General features: G+C 43.1%; 1 protein-coding gene across 2 annotated transcripts in view; it reads left to right on the top strand.

The window, feature by feature from the left end:
• The window catches only part of syt12 (synaptotagmin XII), a 155,997-nt gene that overhangs the window by 81,785 nt on the left and 54,894 nt on the right, over nt 1–19,318 (top strand). Inside the window, exon 1 of one of the 2 annotated variants that reach the window (XM_052029362.1) lies at nt 7,525–7,550. The exons of the other annotated variant lie outside the window; for it this stretch is intronic. The gene's annotated coding sequence lies outside the window, so the exon portion shown is untranslated. Of the gene's footprint in view, nt 1–7,524; nt 7,551–19,318 lie in introns of those variants that run through there. 2 annotated transcript variants of the gene reach the window in all.

The following is a 19,318-nucleotide window of genomic DNA, read 5'->3' as shown; positions in this document are numbered from 1 at the left end:
GCCAAATGGCCAAACTCTATGCTGTCTGTTCTGTGTAAATCTATATAACATATGGAGAAAATCAACCATAACAGCTCAGGAAATGTTCCACAAAAGCACAATTCAAATCAATAATTTCACTTTGCTAATATCCAGCTTATTGCTGACAGAGAAGACAGCTACTCTTTAAGGTTAATGATTTGCAAGCAGTTAATTAAATCAATTGATCAATAGCTTGTATTTGTCATTATGGAGGAATTCGTCAACGTTTACTAGCCTAGTAGGTTATAGAGTCATACAGCACAGAAATGGGCCCTTCAGCCCATCCTGTCCAGGCTAACCATCAAATACCCATTTACCAGCACTTGGTCCATAGCCTTCTATGCCTTGGTGATCCAAGTGCTCGTCTACATACCTCTTAAATGTTCTGTCTCTCCCTCCACCACACCCTCAGGCAGTGTTTTCCAAACTGCAACCATCCTCTGAGTGAAAAATTCTTCCTTGTATCCCCTCTAAACTTCTTGCACCTTACTTTAAACCTAGGCCCTCTGGTTATAGATGCCTCTGCTATGGGGAAAGGTTTACTACTGCCTACCTATACCTCTCATAATTTTGTACATCCTGTTACCTTAATTTTTTTTGAAGAAGTACTATTGTTTCAAAGCACTAAGATAGCAGACACATTTTTATTTCTGACTGTGGGGCATGCAGCCATTTTCTTCTCTTTTGAATTGCTCCTTAATATGTGTTGATTCAAGTATAAATCTGGGCTGATGACCTGATGCAGCGCTGTGGGAGCACTGTATTGGCAGAGAGATCGCCTTCCAATAGGTGTAAAAGACCATGTCACTATTTTGACTATGCTTACCACCGTGTCCTGGGCTATGTTAATCCATCCAACACAACTAGTAGAGCTGCTGCCTCACAGCTCTGGTGACTCAGGTTCAATTCTAATACTGTGGTGCATAAACATTTCTTCTCTGAGGGAAGTGAATCTCTGGAATTCTCTTCCTCCAAGAGTGGTGGAGGCCAGATCATTAGAGCAACAAACAATCTGCTGGAGGAGCATCTGTGGGGAGGAGAGAAATTGTCGATGTTTCAGGTCAAAACCCTGCGCAGGGTTTCTACCCGAAACGTCAACAATTTATTTCTCCCCACAGATGCTGCTCGACCCGCTGAGTTCCTCCAGCAGATTGTTGCTCCAGATTCCAGCATCTGCAGTCTCTTGTATCACCAGATCATTAGATGTATTTAAGGTGGAGATGGATAAATATTTGAAGGATCGAGGAATTGAAGGTTATGGGAACTGGCACAGAAGAGGAGTTGAGGCCAGCATAGATCAGCCATAGTCATATTGAATGGCGGGGCAGGCTCGAGGGGCCCGGTGGCCTACTCCTGCTCCTATTTTCTTGTCATGCTCACTGTTTTGGTGCCTCACTCTAGGTTTTTGCCAAGTTTTAGCACATGTACAAAACTGCACTTGTGCTTTTGTGAAGACTGTATTCAAGTTTGCTTTGCTTCGATACCATCAGTCAGAAGGATCCCAGAGGGAAAGGAGTCACTTACAGGAAATATATTGCAGATCCTACTTAAAAAGAGAGAATTAAACTACAGATATGGAGCAAAAGATGGGAATGAACAATAATTTTTCACCCAGAAAACATGGTTTAAGTGAAGGCTAAAAAAAAATCAAATTTACAGCAAGGCCCCCAGTCACAAAAAGATGTGAGCAGAGCACAATTTCATTTCACTGTATCACCGCTCTCCATACTCAATTGGCAATTAGCGCTCACTGACAATTGTTTAAAAATGCAGCACTTATTTTATTTATAATTCTTAAAGTTGGTCACTTTGTTAACACTTTTTAACAGCCTCTGTTATTTAAATCAGAGAACCTACACAGAGGAGAGAAAATCAGATAAAATATCTTGTAAAATCAACCCTCATTCTGTGAGCAATCAATGAAAGTGACTTCAACAAATCATGCTAAAGTGTTTCATTGATTTATTGACATATATGGATCAGGTTCTGAATAAATTAAGTATACCTTGATACATGATAGAAAGGTATCTACTAGTGCCATGCACTAAGAAAGTGAGTACACTTTGCAGTGCATTGCCAAGCAGATGTAATCAACAACTGTTGTTTATATTGCCTTATACTGCAAAACAACCCATTGGTGCATCAGCATCCTCTCCCAGGCCAACATCACCTGCACGAAGGCCCCAGTTACATTCATTTGATTACATTGGGCAGGCTATGTTGTTCATTGTTCAGCACTAGACTCTCAAAACAGACACTTTGTTCCGAGCTCTGAAATGGGGAGAGAAAAATAAATCAAGGATGTGCTCTGAGCTTCCTTGTAGAAATGTAATATCCCCACTGATTCCAGGGAAACTCTGCCCCATGATAACTGCAAGCATTCTGAATGGTGTGGAGAAACTCAAGTCCATGCATCAGGAACACACAGTAGCCCAGCGGCAGATGGAATGCACCATCTCACAAACTACTGACCAGCCCACCCATCAAGCAGCTCCTGCCTCATTTGAGGCAATAGTGCCCTCATTGCCATCATTAGCCATCTTACAGCCTGCATGAACAAAGTGGAAAGCAGTCATCTCGATCCTGAGAGACTGCCTAAAGAAGGTATCCCATGGTGATTTGTAGCAGCATTTACAGAAAGACATTGACGCTATGCTACACAAGGCAGGTGATCAAAATACCTGGCCAAAGAGGTTTTAAGTAAAGTCTTGGTGGAAGACGTAGAGGTGGTGTGGCAAAAATGTTTTAGAGGGGAATTCCAGGGCTTAGGGACTAGGCAACTGATGCACAGCTGGCGGTGTTGAATTCAGACCAGGAATTCTCAAGGGGCCAGAAATGGAGGGGTGAAGATACCTCAGAGGGCCATAAGACTGGAAGAGATATCAGAGGTAGAGAGAGATAAACCCGTGGAGGAATTTGAACACAAGGATGGGAATTTAAAAATCAAAGAGTTGCTTAATCAGCAGCCACCATATGTCAGTGAGTACAGGGCTGATGGGTAAACAAGACTTAATGTTAGATGAGGATCCAGACAGAAGGCTTTGGATGAGCTCCAATTTAAGAAGGATGGAAACTGGAAGGCTGGTTGGGAATGCACCGGATTCAGCAGAATGTTGAAAAGTTGACCTATGGTTGGACCGGTGTTGTGGGTGGGACCTAACTGTGGCAAACTGAATGTCAGACCAATATAGAAGACAACAGTAAATACAAAGATTTTGATGTAATTCCTTATGTTTAAAATTGTGCAATCTTTTGCACTGGCTTGGCCAATTCCATTAGGATTGGGCTGATCAGATTAACAGAAACACACGGAAATTCCATCCCAAGGAGTTTACTTTTCCAAACTCTAAATCAGTTGAGCCATCTGTTAAGTTTTGGAAGTGGAAACTTGGTAGCAGAAACTGCACAAAGCCGAAATGGTGTGAGACTGATTGACGGAGGTGTTCTCACACTGATTTTCTACCTTCAATCTGGTTTACTTCACACTCGAGTTATGCAACAAATGTTATGTTGACGTGAAGCACAAGGCACTAGACACCAATGGAAAGGTGTTGTATAACTCATCTAATAAATGTAACCATGGTTGTATTAACTTCTCAAACAATGTCACTGCTAGGAAAGTAATTGAGCCAAGTTTAGACTTGGCAGAGAAGATAATTAGATAGTGTATAATTTTCCATTAAGTATGCAGGTACATAAGACATGGTGAATCTAATTTATATGTATAGTTTAGAGCTTTCAGTCTAATTTGTGTCTGGTAAATCCCAGAATTGTTCTGTGCCTCAGGAAGGCACACATCTGAACAAATTCCATTTCCAAAACTGGCAGTTTGCTCATGTATTAAAACCCTAGAGCATTACTGGAGCTTCATTGCATCAATGCACACTGCACACATCCTGCACAAGAGTGGCCCAGAAATTCAATCACATAACAAAATGTTTATGCGTGCTACATGACTGAATTTTATGGAAACCCCATCCACTGTGGCTGGGTCAAAATACATTTCTGATCCTGCTGTGCTTGTGACTCAGATGCACATGAAGGTCACTGGACACAGAGAGCATGTCTTGACTTGTGTAAAATTTGTGACTTTCAATGGTGCATTCATGAAAGTTGAGACCAGCTCCTGCATCACTTAAAGAGGAGCAGTGCTGTCTAATCTCTGGCCTCTGGGTCTACCTTGTAAATCCTCTGACAGACGGGTCCCCTTTCAGATTCCTACATAGTACTCACTTCTGCTTCCACCTCCAAGCTGATCACTTCCCTCCTGCCCCAACCCAACCCAACCCAGTTGACCTGTCCTGTTACACCTCCCACATCCCTCCAATGCTGTACACCTCCCTCCAGTGCTCTGACATGACCCTTCATTTCACCCACCCTCACCCACACCATGAACCACAGCACACCCAGGGCCCCTCTGAACCAGCCACCAACTCTGTGACGCACCTGTCTCTCTCAATGGCTGCACACAAAACTGGCGCCACCACGCATTGCTGATTTAATGCCCCACTTAAGGCCCCAAAGCATTTGCCAGAATTGTGGTGTTGGCCCGAGTTAAACAACTGGCTAGAAATTCTTCAACACTTAAAACGGTGCAGCAAACTTGTGCTGTGCAGGGATTTATTTTATCACTTTGTAACTGCCCAACCCCACTCCCACTGCTCCCCACCAGCAGCATTCTATCTTGCACAAGGCCCATTGTGTCACGTTGGATGGAGCAGATGCTCAGGGCCCCTGACTGAAGCTAAATAGACCCATGGATTGTAGGAAGAAGAGGGGTAAGGAAAGGATGGGGCTGTGAAGAAGGGTGGGTCTGGAGGATTGAACATGGTCATGGGTGGTTCAGGGTGGGTTTAGAGGTGTCAGGGAAGGGGCGTTCTAGAGGGTGAAACCATCCAGGAAAGAACACACAACAATCTGGATAGAAGGCAGGAGTGTCAGAGATGTGAGTAGGTCAGGGTCTATGATGGAAGAGGTCAGACGCACAATCTGGGGCAGGGTCTGCTGGGCAGGATGGAAGATGTGATGAGGTCTGGGCCAAGAGAGACAAGTAAAAGGTGCAACCACTATCCCAAATGGGGTACTAATGTGCAGTCAGACAAACACCAAGCAAAATCATTAGAGAGGACCTGCCTTCCAAAAAATGAATGTCTCTGCCTCCCTGGGAGCAGAGCAGATTTGTTACTCTCCTTTGAAGAATTCAGAAGCAGACCTCAACTCTGCAGTTAAGAACTGCTTCAGTGTGAGAGGCCCATGAAGTTTACATGCTGAATTTTCTGCAATTAACATCAAAACTTGTGAGTGCCTTCCACATCCATGCATCTGACACCTAAGGAGGAGCCATCAGAAATTTTTAAAAGTGCTCAATGTACGTGTAAAGGACTCAATTGCATTTAATCAGATTTTAGATTAAATTGTTTCATATGGTGCACAAATGAATTTCCCAATTTTTAATTACTTTTAATAAGTAAGTGTCCAGTCTGTGTAATTTGGCTTTTTCTGGATTTTTTGACATTGTTTTTGTGGCAGGGTTCCAGAGCAATGGGTTACAAGTTATTTTTAAAGCAAAGCTTGGTACGCTTGGGGTCAGAACCTCTACACAAGATTGAATGGGTTCTAAGACTGCAAACTACCTGTTCAACCTAAGGTGATCGCTAGGGAGAGGAGAGGCTGATGGTGAAGGAGAGTGTATGAGCAGTGACTATACATGATGGGGGGAAATTTTCAAAGCTCACTAGTTGAGAAGCTGACTAGCTTAGAGCAGTGCAGTTATTACTCCTGTCAATTGTAATGTTATCTGAAGTCAGTGCAGAATAAAATTGGGTAGTTGATCATGTTGGTATTTCAACCAATCGCATATGAGCAAGGTTAGAATTAGTCCCAATGAAAATATATTGCTACAGCCCAGTATTGCTCCCTGCTAGTATTAAACCCATTTTTTCTTTGTGCTTTGAAGTAGCCATCAGCATTCTCACAGCACAGATCCTCAGCAAGGATCACCAATAGACTGTCCTGGTCCAACCACGTAGACGCCACGGCGAAGAAAGCTCACCAGGGCCTCTGCTTCCTCGGGTGGCTAGAGAAATTTGGCATGTCCCCTTTGACACTCACCAACTTTTATTGATGCACTATAGAAAGCATCCTATCTGGATGCATCACAGCTTGGTATGGCAACTACTCTGCCCAGGACCGCAAGAAACTGTAGAGAGTTTTGGACACAGCCCAACACATCACAGAAACACATCACATGGGTGGCACGGTAGCATAGCGGTTAGCGCGACACTATTACAGCACCAGCGATCGGGGTTCGATTCCTGTAGCTGTCTGTAAGGAGTTTGTACGTTCTCCCGTGTCTGCGTGGGTTTCCTCCCGGTGCTCCGGTTTCCTCCCACATTGCAAAGATGTACGGGTAGGTTAATTTGGGTTTAAAATGGCCGGCGTGGACTCATTGGGCCGGAAGGGCCTGTTACCATGCTGTAAGTAAAATTTTAAAAAAAATTTAAACCAGCCTCCCCTCCATGGACTCTGTCTGTACCTCTCGCTGCCTTGGTGAAGCAGCCAGCATAATCAAAGACCCCACCCACCCGGGTCATTCTCTCTTCTCTCCTCTCCCATCAGGCAGAAGATGCAGGAGCCTGAGGGCGCGTACCACCAGGCTCAAGGACAGTTTCTATCCCACTGTGATAAGACTATTGAATGGTTCCCTTATACAATGAGATGGACTCTTGACCTCACAATCTACCTTGTTTGACCATGCACCTTATTGTCTAGCTGCAATGTACTTCCCTGTAGCTGTGACACTTTATTCTGTATTCTGTTATTGTTTTTGTCCAGTACTACCTCAATGCACTGTGTAATGAATTGATCTGTACGAATGGCATGCAAGACAAGTTTTTCACTGTACCTCGGTTCAAGTGACAATAATATACCAATACCAAGGTCAACACAGCTTCCTGTGTTCATTCAACAGATCAAATTCCAAAGCAATCAGTAGGGGAATGAGCAGGGTGTGACCAGAGAATTGCATCCCATACTGCCACCGCAGTTCAGAAAGAATGTGAAGGCCCCAGAGGGTGTGCAGAAACAATTTAACAGAATGGGTCCAGGGATGAGAGATTTAGCTAAGGAATTGTGAGTTTGTTCTTCTTTGATTAAGGAAGACTTAGAAAAAAACCCTATAGAGGTGCACAAGATTATGACTGGATTAGACTGAGTTCCCATTCTTGTTAGTAGGCAGTGCTTCGACATCAAGGATGACCTGGTTCCACTCCAACCTAGTGGATTCTAAGGTGGCTACTGAGGCCAGTGAGGATACCATAGACTGTTCCAAAGATGGCACAGGAGGTGGTTGATGGGCTGGGTGAGTAGTTTGTGAGGTGATGAGCTCTTTCTGCTGCTTACACAGACCTTTTCTGTTCTCCAGGCGCATTCCCAGTGCTCCTTCTCCACTTTGAGCAGGGATTCCCAGAAGTCAGTGGGGATGTTGCATCTCTTCAAGAAGGCTTTCAATCTTCTCCTCATCCCACCTGGTAATCTCTTCCTGAAACACAGCTCAGAATAGAGTACCTATTTCAGTGGTCTGGTGTCCGGTATACGAAGGATGTGTCCTGTCCAGTGTAGCAGACTAATTAGGGGCACGATGTTGGGGATGTTGGCCTGCTTTCACCAAGAGGTGACTTGCAAGATATGGGAAGTGAGTGTTCCATGATTTCCAGGGTCTTACTGAGAACCTTCTTTATTAGGGAGTAGTATGCTTATGCTGAGATTGATTCAATAAAGGTTTGTTATGTCTACAGTCCGAGTGGCTATTCAACACATCTATTGATGGGTTCCCATCAGTATCTGGTTCAGAGACTGGGGCTAGAATTTAACATTTTGGGCAGAGGATACAAGGGGAAAGTGAGGAGATATGCTTTGCTCAGCAAGTGGTTCTTGTTTGGAATTCACTGCATGTTAAAGATGAGAAAGCAAATCACCCCATACCTTCCAAAGGAAATTGGGAAAGAATCATTTGCAGGGAAATGGAGAAAGAGTGAGGGAATCTGACTGATGGGATTGTCCTAGTTGGAGCCACCATAGACTTGATGGGCCAAATGGCCTCCTCCTCTACCACAACAATTATTTGATTCTGTTTGCTTGTCTGTTTGCATGAACATACTCATGCAGGGCAAGGATTGTCTGTGTGAAATTACTCCTTGTTCAGTAAGGCAAGAATTAACTATTTCCTAATTTTTGGGAATTCCTATTCAGCGATAGAGAACTTAATCTTCTGTTAAGTATGTGGAGTCTCTGTCATTTCAATGCTGACTGGGTAATGTTATTTCCTTTCTGTTCATTCACCCGGGAAGCACTTAATTTGCTAGATGCAGCATTCGAGGTGTGGTTGTACAGGATTGATATGTAAACAGAAGACTGAGGAAAATAGAAGAAATGTTGCTTTTTCAGCAAGGAAAGGGTTGCTAGCATTGCAACAATGCCAAGTTCCTGATGGTTCTTTACTGTATTTAGGCACAGATGCCCTACTTACTTATTTTCTGTAAGGTTCCATCTCTGTAACTTTGTTGTGATCAACATACTTGCACCAAGCAAATGTTGAGGTGTTGCTTCCAGCATCTGCTCTGTAACACCTTGTTCTACGTCTACCCTCCAAATGTCTCTGTAACACCTTGTTCTATGTCTACCCTCCAAATGTCTCTGTAACACCTTGTTCTATGTCTACCCTCCAAATGTCTCTGTAACACCTTGTTCTATGTCTACCCTCCAAATGTCTCTAAAAGAGCATGAACAGCTGTTGGTGACTGCATATCTTCTTGTTTTTTTTCACTTTGATTTTATTACATTTTGAGGTTTCTGGATAGTGTGAATGAACAGATGGATCTCGTATGTTTCAATTTTATTCTGCACATTAACAAAAGAGTCCTAAGCAATAAAAAATAAGCTTGCAAATCTGAAAGTGTGAATGTACTAATCTGATCAAAGAAATCAGCCGTCTCCTCTCTCTTTCCATCTCTCTCCCTCTCTCACATGTAATTACCACTGCATTAAGTATTTTCTACCATATTATTTATTCAATTCAAATATAGCAGATAAGTCAGTGGAAAATGAGTGAATTAGATTTGAACATACATGAAGGTCACAAAACTGATAGCCAGACTGGTCAGCAAAAGAGTGTAATTTATAGGAGAAAACCCTGCAGTTTCTTTTATCCCTTGGGGAATAGTCTTGCACTGAATGTGTTTTGCAAAGCAGAAGAAAGCAAGATTAAACACCCACGTACTAATATGCTGGAGATCCTCAATGCATGGTGCGCTGTGTAATTGCTTCATCAGCTGTTCTCTCCCATCCCCCCTCCCTTGTAATGCACTCTCCATCTGACTTCTCAATCAGTTAGAAAGCTAATTATTTAAGTGAACTGTGCAGATTATTGAGCTGGTGGGAAGATCTTTGTGTTATTCATAGTCATGGAGAATTACGGCCCGGAAACAAACCATCCAGTACCCATTTAACTAATCCTACATTTATTTTTTATTCTCCCCACCTTCTCATCAGCTCATTCCAGATTCTATCACTAGGGGCAAATTAAAGTGGCCAATTAATCCACTAACCTTCACATCTTTTGGGATGCGGGAGGAAAGCAGAGCAACCGGAGGAAACTTGCACATTGACAGGGAGAACATGCAAACTCCACACAGACAGCACCCGAGGTCAGGATTGAACCCGGGTCTCTGGCATCGTGAGGCAGCGGCTCTACTAGCTGTGCCACAGTGCTGCCTCTAATAGTGGTAGCAGTAACTAATGAAAGCCTCTACTTTCATTTTTGTGCTGGGTGGTTTATGAGAGAGTACACCATGTATTTGCAAGTGGCATACATGTGCACTGAATGTATCCACATATAGTATGCTATCTGCAGAGTGTTTGCATTGTGCGTGTAGCATTAGTAAGTACAGTTTGAGTCGAGTGCGTGAAATTCATTCTTGATCTGTAGCATTAAGTATGTGGAATAAAATTCAAAGTAGACTGCAGCATGCTGCCACAGCTCCACAGGACGTTTACCATTATCAATGGGGGGTGGTATTCTAGATTAATTTGCCTGAGGAACCACATATGTGCATGGTGGCCCAGAGAGTTATCATGTAACGCTTCACCTACAAATTCTTTGGAAAAGCAATTCTGCACTGACTATGGCTTACTGGGAGTCTGCAGGTTTTCATATGGACCTTCTGTGCATATGAAACGCTCACGGAAAGAGTGCCCGGACATAAAGAGAGTGTAAAATATTGGGTAGAGCACATTTGGACACCACTACCGTGAGTTGCATTGGAACCCACGTGGCCTTTGAATGGTGCAGGGTACTGCTGCAGAAACTGGCCTTCACAAGGCCAGTTGCTTCCGGTGACTCGATGTATAAGATGTATGAGCTCTCATTGTGTGAGACATACATTCACACCTCGTGCTGTATGACTCTATGACGACATAGGTGATGCTTCCTTTGGCATTAATTAAATGAATCCTTCCTGAGCAGACCCCAGCCATTTGAATTTGATCATGTGGGAACCAGATGCAGCTACGTCCCCTGCCATTTAAATTTACCACCATGGCTCCCAACCCACCACCCCTCACCCTTGATTGTATCTGTACCTCGCTCATGACCTGGTAGTGACTTCGACCATTCCATCCAAAGCAACCGATCACAGCCCACTTCCTGATATCCTGACCCAGTCCTCATGAATTTGAATTATAAGTATGTGCTCCACTTCCAAAACTTTGCACTTGGAAGACGTGAAGCTGTCCCCATCCAACCCAGGGCTCACTCACCTCTCTCCTTATGCAACATGAACGGTGGATCCAGGAGCCGCCCATTTTCTTCTGTAGCTCTGCATGGTTTATTTGCTGCATCTTTCTTGTCACCAATGAACCTCGAGCCCACTAAGTTTTCACACTGTAAGTGGGCACCTGGTTTCAAACTGTCCTTGTAGATACTTGAACTAATATCCCAGGCTGACCCTTCAGTGAGGTACCGAGAGAGTGATGTACTCCTTTCAGATGAACTGTTAACCTCATCCCTATCTGCCCTGTCAGTTGAGTGCAAAAGACCCCACGGTACTGTCAAGTGCTCCACCGCATCCAGAATTATTGTTTCCACTCAGCCAATACTTGAAGGAGGTAGTCTGATCAATTATTCCTTTGTCATTGATGGAAGCGAGCTGTGCAGAAACTGGCTGGCGTGTTTCCTGCATTATAACAGTGACTACATTTCATATGTATCTCATTGGCTTTGAAGTGCTTTAAGATGTCCTCAGCTCCTCAAGTAAGTGCAAGTGTCATGCTGTAAGAACGCAAGTTTTTCTTTTGCAGTAAGATGTTTCAAACATTGAACAGCACAGCACAGGAGCAGTCCCTTTGGCCCACAATGTAATAGTTCCAAGGCAGATATCGTTCATCATTTTTGAGTCTCAGCAGCTGGCTCTGCAACTGTAGCTTGGTTCCACTCAGGAACAGAATGGAAATATCCAACACAGGTGGACACAGAGGAGACACAAGAGATTGCAGATGCTGGAATCTGGAGCCACACACAAAACACTGGAGGAACTAAGTGGGTCAGGCAGTATCTATGGAGGGAAATGGATAGTCGACATTTTGAATCAAGACTCTTCATCTGGACTCTTCATCTCCCCTCTAGAGATGTCCTGGATAAAGAGGTGGAGGGAAGGGATGGAGCAAGAGCTGGCAGGGGATAGGTGGATCCAGGTGAAGGGGAGTGATAGGCAGAGGGGAGAGTGGATAGGTGGAAGTGACAAAGCTCACACACTTCTCCCAGTGATTCCTCTCACTCACTACTCCCCTTTGCCCTCCCCACCTCCCTCCCTTTATTCCTTGCTCCACCTTACTCTCCCATCAGATTCCATCATCTTCAGCCCTTTCTGCCTTATGAGCAGAGATTTCCTAAAAATATAGATCATTCAAAAAGACAGTGGTTTCATGGCAGAAGTTTTGCTAATCCATTATTTTGGAAAGAGGTTAAATTCTACTTTTTTTTTAATTGCTTGTGTGAAGGCATCACAGACAGGACTAGTGTTTAAATCCATCACAAATTGCCTTTGAGAATGTGACAGCGATCTCTCATGATGGTAAACGTCTAGAATGCAGCAGAGTCTCACTTGCCTTGAGGCTGTCTGGAAGATTCTTCCAGAGCAGTACAGGTAGCAGAAACATTACTTTGGCATGTTAACCAAGTGAATCAGAATCAGATTTATTATCACTGACATATGATGTGACATTTGTTGTTTTGTTGTAGCAGTACAATGCAAGACATAAAAATCTATAAATTATAAAACATAATTAAATAATGCCCCAAAAAAAGGGAATAATGAGGTAGTGTTCATGAGTTCATGGATCGTTCAGAAATCTGATGGCGGAGGGGAAGAAGCTGTTCCTGAATCATTGAGTTTGGGTCTTCAGGCTCCTGTACCTCCTCCCCGATGGTCGAAGCAAGAAGAGGGCATGTCCCGGATGATGAGGATCCTTAATGATGGATGCTGCCTTCTTGAGCCACCACCTCTTGAAGATGCCCTCGATATTGGGGAAGGTTGTGCCCGTGATGGAGCTGGCTGAGTCTACAATCCTCTGCAGCCTCTTGCAATGCTCTGCATTGGAGCCTCCATACCAGGCTGTGATGCAACCAGTCAGAATGCTCTCCGCCGTACATCTATAGAAATTTGCAAGAGTCTTTGGTGACATACCAAATCTGCTCAAACTCCTAATGAAGTCGAGCTGCTGGCGTGCCTTCTTCGTGATTGCATCAATGTGTTGGGCCTCTGAGATGTTGACGCCCAGGAACTTGAAGTTGCTCATCCTTTCCACCGCTGACCCCTCAATGAGGACTGGTGTGTGTTCTTCTGACTTCCCCTTCCTGAAGTCCACAATCGATTCCTTGGTCTTGCTGACGCTGAATGCGAGTTTGTTGTTGCGACACCACTCAACCAGCCAATCTATCTCACTCCTGTATGCCTCCTCATCGCCGTCTGAGATTCTACCAACAACATTGGTGTCATTGGCAAATTTATAGATGGTGTTTAAGCTGTGCTTAGCCACAAAGTCATGAGGGTAGAGAGAGTAGAGCAGTGGGCTAAACATATTTTTGAGGTGTGCCTGTGTTGATAGTCAATGTGGAATAGATGTTATTGTGGATCCGCACTGACTGTGGTCTCCCGATAAGGAAGTCGAGGATCCAGTTGCAGAAGGAGGTACAGGACCAAGTTTTGAAGCTTGGTTATTCGTACTGAGGGAACGGTGGTGTTGAACACTGAGCTGTAATCGATAAACAATAGCCTGACGTCTGTCTTGTGGTTGTCTAGGTGCTCCAAAGCAGAGTGAAGAGCCAGCGAGATTGCATCCACTGTAGACCTGTTGTGGTGGTAGGCGAATTGCAGCAGGTCTAGATCCTTGTTCAGGCAGGAGTTAATTCCAGCCATAACCAACCTCTCGAAGCACTTCATCACAGTAGATGTTAGCCTGCTGTCATTGAGGCGATAGTCATTGAGGCAGTTGTTATGGGTAGGAGTTGAGGACTGAAGTAATGAGTGAGGCCGTCATTGACCCTGTTGTCCAGGTCGTGGTATTGTTGCGACTGGGGTACAGAACTCTTGCCAGTATGATGTATTGCTATGGCAACCCGCCACTGGATGTTGACGATGTGGAATCTCTTTGGGACTAGGTGTGGGCTAGAGGCTGGTCACGACCAACAGCGTGGCTTTCATACATTTAGTGAGCTCCTGCACCAATGGGAAGATTACAAAGATAGCAGAGCCACATGCAGCCTCTGCCTTCTGCTCCCTGGAAGCAACTCTCTTTGAATAAAGACCCATTGGAGACCTCTCTGATGCAACAGTGCACAGCAAGCTGCAAGATATTGCAAAATCTCAGCTTCAGGAAGGAGCCCTAGGCATAAAAATTAATAGCCACAGTTGCCTCAACAGCCAAAGACAAAATACTTTGACTGAGGCCCCAATGTGGCTGGATCAAGTGGCACAATTCAGTGAGGCTGTCCTTACTGAAGCACAGATATCCCTCACACATTGTCCCTTGCTGAGAATTTCTCCCGGAGTGCACTCACCATCCTGTTTTGAGTGCCTTCCCCACCAGCCCTCTTCTTCCAGAGGCTCGACTTGCTCTGCTTACTGTTGACTCCTTCCCTGGGTCACACTGTACTCTAATGGGAAGCCCACTAACTTGTTCATGTCCTTACAGTATAGAGTCATAGAGCTGTACAGCGCAGAAACAATATGCTTTGCTCATCTCAGCATTTGGCTCACCACACTATGCAGGCTTTAACATTAGAGAAATCCTGAAAGCCCCAAACACTTACAGAATCAAAGCAATAGACGGTACCAATCTGTCAGCAACTAAGCTGAAGATAGTTGATAATCCTTTTAATTAGTTTTGGTGTAGGTCCCAGCTACTTCTGATATGTGTGGTGCAGCATTTTGGAACTGCAGTATAAGTTATAAAAGGGTAGATACTGCTTTAAGCAATTTACCTCTTTCAATTTAGTGTCAGGTGGTTGACTGCTCTGGGTTGTAGCATTGTTTGTAGATGCTGCTGGAGTCCATCAGGAAAAGCCATTGGAATCAACAGCCCAAGTTTGTTGTAGCTCCTAGTCTTGGTGAGTTTATTCTTTAGTTCTCATGTGTACAATCCAAAGCCTGCAGAAAGAATGCAAAACAGTCCGGATATCAAATCGACAGCAAGGGAAGGAAATGTCATGGAAACATATTTTTGTTCAAAATGGGTTTCAAACAATACAGAAATTTCAATTAATATACAAATTAGTTCATTTCAGCAGAAGCTATGATTTAATCAATCTTAATTCACTTTTTATATTAAAATTGGTTCTAATTTTTTTAAATGCCACTCCATTGAATTGGTTATAAAGTGAGTTAAAAGGAATTTCCTTTTTCAAGCTTTGACATTAATGAGAATGTGTTTTTCACTGCATGCTGCATGGTCTTTTGAACAAAAAATGGTCTTCTGTCTGTGTTTAATAACTGGCTTTTCATAACTGTGAGATCATCAAGAATGCAAACTGCAGGATGAGGATTAAAGGATCTTCTTTGCTATGAAGATAAGTATGAATGCATGTCAGCCAGTCTGTTTCAGACTGAGGAGATGAAAGTCTCCTCTCTGCTGCATACGATATCAATGTAGATGATGCAAACCCATCTTCCACTTCAACTGTGCACTCCTATTGCTGACTTGGAAATTTTAATGAGAGCAAATATTAAAACGATGGATTGAGAAAGGCAACCATTCCCACTGATTTAACTGGATGTGTAAGATTCAGGTCAGGAAGCAATGAGGGAAGTTATCCTTCCTTCACAGTTTTCCACAAAATTAATGACATAGTATAATGAAAGGTTTTACAGTGTCACTGCAAGTGGAGGAAATCCACAATGTTGTTTTCAGTGATGGAGAGGAACCTTTAATCTATAACAAGTCATTATTAATTTGATCTGGGAACGTTTCCATCTGACTGCGGTTCCCAGAACTAACCTTGACAAGCACAAAAGTATTGTCAAAAGAAACATAAATTCTGAACCAAAAATAAAGCAGTAAAGGAAGTGGAGCCTGCTCCATCTTAATTATGTAATGAGAACTCTTCATCTGCCACCGACTGGGACAATCTGGTTGCAATCAAAGTGTTCATTGGGTGATATTCCCCAGGGCTGTGTTGATCATGTTCAGGTTGTTAGTTCCAGTGACAGAGACAGGAATCCTTGTCAGCAGAAAGGCGTGAAACCTGGCATAAGGTTTCCGCTTGGCTCATGCCAAGGTCCCAGATTTCCCAGCTGGGTTAAAAAGCAAGATTGGCAGAGAATACAGTCACAATGGCATTTCCCATTAGTCTGAGCTCCAGATTCAGACTCAGCTGTCACAGTGGAGATAAATTTGGAACAAAGTGAATTGAGGCGTTTAAAAGCAATATTTGACCAAATCTTTACTGCAGTAATTATAATAATCATTTAATATTATTGTCTGTTTGCATTTCATCATGAATAGATTGAGAGCTAGCTTGAAATTCCTATAAAACTAATCATTATCTTAATGTACTGTTTGATTGTAATTCACTTGGTTGATGAAGTGTTTGGGAAGCAGAAGTCCTTGAAAATACCAGTTACATTGACTTAAAAATCAACTGGACACTAGAGAAATAAATCTTTTATACCCTCAAATATGGTGTAATTTTCATCCATTGAATAATTCAGTGTGTATCTTGCATCTAGCAAAGACATCTAATAATTGTAAAAATCAGAAAAAATGAAAATGCTGGAAATCTGTGATTAAAAACAGGACATGCTGGAAACACTCAGTAGATCGGGTAGCATCTTTGGAAGGAGAAGCAGAGATGACGTTTCAGTCCAAGACTTTTCTGTTGAAAAGTCTCAGACCTGAAATGTTAATTGTTTCTCTTTCCCCAGATGCTGCACAACCTGAGTGTTTCCAGCATTTTCTATTTTTTTTATCAATAATTCCAAATTATGATTGTGTCATTACTATCCTTCCAAGTCATTTCATTTTGTAGTGAAACTAATTAAGTTGTTCCTTCAGAGTTGGCACAGTTATGCTGGACTGAATGGCCTTCTTCAATGCTGTGAGATTCAATAGGGGGTGGAATTGCCCTTATTTGCCATAGCTAGCAGATAGCATATCTTACACCCTGTCTGATCTTTTCCATTAACTTCAATGTTAAGTGAAAATGAGCTGCTATCAATTACATCCACAATGATTCTGAACAGTGAGGTGCTCAGGTATAAAATTGAGATCTGAACCTAAATCCAACCCACCAAAGTCCATCTGAACTTGACCTGAGCCCAATTCTTTCCATATTCAACCCAACTATCATCATAAATATAACGATTTCAAATATGTATGTACATACAATAATTCTAAGCAAATTATCCTGACTTGGATATCAGGGCCAACCCTGATTGTATCAGAATGTATTGGTTCCCATTGGGTAGCAAGGATCTAATTCTGAACACTAATGGATGCATACGTATGCTTGAGGTCTTATTTAAATTCTGTGACTGTGAATTCTATCTATAAGGAGACAACCACTAAAGCAGAGAAATTATGTTTAGTGTGCATCAAACCTCAGTTATATTAGGAGTATATTTATTATCATACTGGTATAAAGAACAGCAGGGTGAGGTGCCTCAATGACTATCGCACGGTAGCACTCACATCTACTGTGATGAAGTGCTTTGAGAGGTTGGTCATGACTAAAATTAACTTCCGCCTGAGCAAGGACCCGGATCCACTGCAATTTGCCTACAGCCACAACAGATCTACAGCAGACGCAATCTCACTGGCTCTCCACTCGGTTTGGAGCACTCAGACTACAAAACATACGTCAGGCTGCTGTTTATCGATTACAGCTCGGCGTTCAATACCATCCATCCCCTCAGTACTAATCAACAAGCTTCAAAACCTGGGCCTCTGTACCTCCCTTTGCAACTGGATCCTTATTGGGAGATCACAGTCAGTGCGGATCAGTAGTAACATCTCCTTGCTGACGATCAACACAGGTGCATGTCAACGATGCATGCTTAGCCCACTGCTCTACTCTCTCTACACTCATAACTCTGTGGCTAGGCACAGTTCAAACACCATTAATAAATTCGCCAATGACATGACTGTTGTTGGCAGAATCTGAGATGGCGATGAGGAGGCGTACAGGAGTGAGATAGATTGGATGGTAGAGTGGTGTCACAACAACAACCTCACACTCAACGTCAACAAGTCCAAGGAATTGATTGTGGACTTCAGGAAGGGGAAGTCAGGAGAACACGCACCAGTCCTCATTGAGGGGTCAGCGGTGGAAAGGATAAGCAGCTTCAAGTTCCTGGGCGTCATCATCTCAGAGGCCCAACACATTGATGCAATCACGAAGAGGGCACGCCAGCAGCTCGACTTCATTAGGAGTTTGAGCAGATTTGGTATGTCACCAAAGACTCTTGCAAATTTCTATAGATGTACGGCGGAGAGCATTCTGCCTGGTTGCATCTCTGCCTGGTATGGAAGCTCCAATGTGCAGGATCGAAAGAGGCTGCAGAGGGTTCTAGACTCAGCCAACTCCATCACAGGCACCACCATCCCCGCCATTGAGGACATCTTCAAGAGGCAGTGCCTCAAGAAGGTGGCATCCATCATTAAGGACCTCACCACCCAGGACATGCCCTCTTCATGTTACTACCATTGGGGAGGAGGTACAGGAGCCTGAAGCCCCACACTCAATGTTTCAGGAACAGCTTCCTTCCCTCCGCCATCAGATTTCTGAATGGTCCATGAACCCATGAACACAGGCTCAGATACCCATCTCAAGAAACGTGAAGGATGGAATGTCCCAGCGGAGGTTTTTAAAATAATGGAACGGTTTAATAAGGTAGGCATACAGATGTTTCCAATTGTAGAAAGTCAAAACTAGGGGTCATAAATATATGATATTGACTAAAAATCCATACATAAGTCAGAAGAAACTTTACACAAATAGATAGGAGAATGTGGAACTTGCTATCACATCAAGACAATGTAAATAATGTAGATGCATTGAAGGACAATTTAATTGAGAAGGAAAGGTATGCAGATGGAATGATAGGAGGTAGGATTGTAAGGGATTTCTGTGAAGCATAAACACCAGCAGAAACCTATCAGCCTGAAAACCTGTTTCTATTACCTCTATAATCTTTGACATAAAAACCAGCTCCACCTGAATTATGAGTATCATTATATATGAGATAAATATCATACCCCATGGATGTTATTACTGTCTTCGATTTATACCATCTCCTAAAATGAATCTTGTTAAAGAATTAGGTGAAGTTGATATCAGAAATGTTGTATATTTCTTTGTACACAAGGTCTATTACACTCTGAGGGTGTGTGACTGCTAAGACAGCATAGAGATTTGGAAGGCTTATGGTTTCAATGCTCCCTTCAGGTATATCTTCAAAAGAAATGCACTGGCAAAAGTTAGAATACAGGGAATAATTTATCTGTCCTCTGCTTGTAGCTTTATACTGTGTTCCACTTAAGTGCAAATTGGAGAATTACATTGTTGTGCTGCTTTGTCTGATGGGGCAGCTTTGTGCACAACTCCCTGCTGAGAATGTAGAATTGCTGAATTTACCCTTACAGACTGATGTGGTGTCAATTCTGAATAGAGTAAGTAATATTCCATCCACAATGAGATTGGATACAGACAAAGTGTACTGTTGTTGAAAATTGCTGTGCAACAATT

Source organism: Pristis pectinata, chromosome 14, assembly GCF_009764475.1.
Source record: "Pristis pectinata isolate sPriPec2 chromosome 14, sPriPec2.1.pri, whole genome shotgun sequence".
Lineage (NCBI taxonomy): Eukaryota > Metazoa > Chordata > Chondrichthyes > Rhinopristiformes > Pristidae > Pristis > Pristis pectinata.
The sequence above is the reverse complement of the archived record's forward strand: the minus strand, read 5'-3'. Positions and strand labels throughout refer to the sequence as shown.